The sequence below is a fragment of the Sciurus carolinensis genome, chromosome 15 (genome assembly GCF_902686445.1).
Source record: "Sciurus carolinensis chromosome 15, mSciCar1.2, whole genome shotgun sequence".
NCBI classification, from domain to species: Eukaryota; Metazoa; Chordata; class Mammalia; order Rodentia; family Sciuridae; genus Sciurus; species Sciurus carolinensis.
In genome coordinates, this window is record NC_062227.1 from 27,927,135 (window position 1) to 27,930,382 (window position 3,248).

The 3,248-nt window shown below is 42.5% G+C and overlaps 1 non-coding gene across 1 annotated transcript; it reads right to left on the reverse strand.

The window, feature by feature from the left end:
* Nucleotides 1-2,917: 2,917 nt before the first annotated feature.
* On the reverse strand, nt 2,918-3,043 carry LOC124965916 (small nucleolar RNA SNORA31). Its single transcript, XR_007105295.1, has one exon. It is a non-coding gene; the product is annotated as a small nucleolar RNA SNORA31 (small nucleolar RNA).
* Nucleotides 3,044-3,248: the final 205 nt, after the last annotated feature.

Genomic DNA, 3,248 nt, shown 5'->3' on the forward strand with positions numbered 1-3,248 from the left:
TACTGGGAGGTTGTGAAAACAATACGCAGGTAAGAGTTGACTGGAGGAAATAGACCAGTAGGCTTGTGGCCTTGAGGACTATATCTATCCCTGACCTCTGTCTCTCTGCTCTTTCTCTCTTCCTCTGCTTCCCAGCAGAGTGAAGCAGCTTTCCTTCACCAGGTCCTTCCGCCATGATATTCTGCCTCACCTCGAACCCAGAGCAACAGAGTCAGCCAACCATGAACTAAGACTGACGAAACAGTGAGCCAAAATAAACTTCTCCTCCTCTAAGCTGTTCTTGTCAGGTATTTTGGTTGCAGTGGAAAACTGACCAAGACACAGTCAGGCTTCCCTGACCTAAAACCTTCCCTGACTCTAGCCACAAGACCTTGACCAAGATATTTAACCTTTCCGTGCCCCTGCTATATAATTTGTAAAATGAGGATGCAATAGCATCCATTTCATGGTGTTTCCACAAGAAATGACAAAGGCATAATGCAGCAAGTATTGCCACTATTGTACCTGAACAAATGAATGATGGAGCTTATCCCAGACTGGAGGAGACCTTTTTTACTTCATCTTCGAATGTTTACCATAAATCTTTTTGATGATTGTACCTCGTGCATCTGCTGGCAAGTGGGGTGAACTAACCCCATAGTAAACTCCTTCTCCACCTTGCCATTTCTATAAGGTCATCCCCCCCTTTAGGTGCCAACATGGTGCTGGCCTAGCTTCTCTTCCTGATTTTACTCCTCATAACTTCTTCCCGCTGGCGCCAACTCGCACCCAATTGGCGATCGACAACCCATCCAGACCCCTAGCAACACGGCTCACCCAATCAACCATTGCCCCGCCCCCCAACAACAAGGCTCTCCCAATCAACTCTCACCCCGTTTCATGCCCCAACCAATCAGCCTCTTCCTGGCCCTATATAAGTGTGTGCATTTTTAAAATAAAACGGAACTTCTCCGGTGATTTGCTTTGGACTGTGGCTCCATGCACTTCTTTCAATTTCTTTATATATGAGCGTTCATATTTATTCATTACTATTGCACTTCTACAAAACATCTTAGGTGTGAGTCACATTTTCCTTATATCTGTCGTCCACATTTTGTGCCACCATTGCAGTTCTCTTTGTGACAGTGCTCTGCGTCTTCATTAGAGATGGACAGAGAAGTCAGAATGTCTTAAGGACACTGAACCTTTGCAAATACTATGTGTGCATGTGTGTGCACACGTGTCCAAGTACTTCCCAGTGCTTTGTGGACTCACATGCAGCTTGTGGTCTGCGCTCCTTCCCAGATTTTTTTCTTGGTTCCATCTTGGTAGCAATGGTTTCCCAGATTGTGTTTATGAAACTTATTCCTTCCTTATCCACACAAAAATCTACCTCCATAACCTCAAAATGTATGTGGGAGTGACTGTCAGGGACAAACAGTAGAGGCATTGTGTCTTGGGGCTAATTTATGAGCTGTAGGAAATCCCAGGACATAAGCATTTACTTTAGACTCAAATACAAAAAGCTGGTCCCTTTGGTGAATGATCTCAAAACTCTCCAGAGTGAGGAAATGGGAAAGGCCAGGAGGCAGTTTCAGGTTGAACCTGTTTGGTTTCATTTTGCTGCAGTGAGGTGATCTGTTTAGGGTTTGCTTTCTCTGCTGGGAAGTTTCAGAGATTTCACAGTGAACTTCCAGGTGAACGAGGTAACTGAGTTAACTGTCTTGCTTCACCTAAACAGGGGGATTCTTTGTAAACCAGATGGTGAGCCCAGGATTCTAGTAGAGAAGGGAATGTTCTCAAAAAACAGAGATACTTGCCAGCGCATCCCCTCCCCTGTGCCAAGGTACTTGGTAAACTTAAGAATCACAAAATGGGGCAGCAGGTGTAGGTTAGTGGAAGAGCACTTGCCTAGCTTGTGGAAGTCTGAGTTTGACCTCAGCACCACAAGACATAACTATTAATCAAAAGGAATCATAAACAGATTTTGTAGAAGCCAATGAAGGGTGCTAACTCTGATGCCAGACATTTTTACTGGAGTGTAAGAACCCATAATGTGTCAATCTGCTCTGGGATCTCTCTGCCTCCTGGTTTGGAAACTCTCTTCCCTGACACTGATACAGAACAGCCTGTTTTCTTGTTTTCCTTTCCTGTTTCTAGAATTCCATTGATTGACACTTTCCCCCTTCTGTTTTGTTTTGTTTTGTTTTTTTTAATTTTAACTTCATACCTCCTCCTAATCATTTAAAAATGTATATTTGGTCCCTACCAGCTATGAAACAAATTTAGTAAACACATGTTAATTAATAAATTAATAAAATCATGCATTCAGCTGTGTCTGCATTCAAGACCGGTCATCTTGATGAATGCTTGCATCCTGTCCTAAGGGGACTTTTCCTCCTACCCCAGTCTTAGCTGGTTGGACCAGAAGTGGACTCCTGATACAAGGCAGGCTGGAGATGCTGATGTAGGCCAGGGGACAAAGATAACCTGGGTCATACTAGAGAGCAGGTCGCAGTTACCTGAGGGAGGCAGAGATAAGATACAAAGAAAGCCTTGAAGGAGAAGACACCATTGGAGAAAGAAAATGGAGATTAGAATTCTAAATCTGGCTCTGCCACTTTCACCCCCCACAGTTTCATTGAGCTATAATTAACATATAAAATTGTATACATTTAAATGTACAATGTGATTTTTTGTTTTGAGATACTGGGGATTGAAACCAGAGGTGTTCTACCACCAAGCTACATCCCTCGCTCCTCCCTCCCTTTTCTTTATTTCTGAGTCAGGGTCTTGCTAAATTGCTTAGGCTGTCCTTGAATTTGTGATCCTCTTGTCTCAGCCTTCCAGATAGCAGGGATTAAAGGCAGGAACCACTGCACCCAGCTCAATGTGATGTTTTATTTCTTTTCTTTCTTTCATTTTTTTTTCTTCCTACAGATGTATTCCCCAATTTAATCTGTACTGCCACGAAGACAGAATGTGCAGGGATTATTTTCTCTTGCATCCTAGTGCAAACCAAAAGAACAAAAGCAAATTGTTCAAGGTCTATCAGTGGATTCAGTCGATGTGATGTTTTGATACATGTATAAGCTGGGAAATGATTACTGTAATCAAGCTAATTAACACACTCATCATTTCACATAGCTACCAATTGTGTGTGTTAAGAACATTTAAGATTTACTCTCAGCAAATTTCGAGTTATGATACAATATATCCTCCATAGTCAACATACTGTACATGAGGTCTCCAGACTTATTCCTTTTATA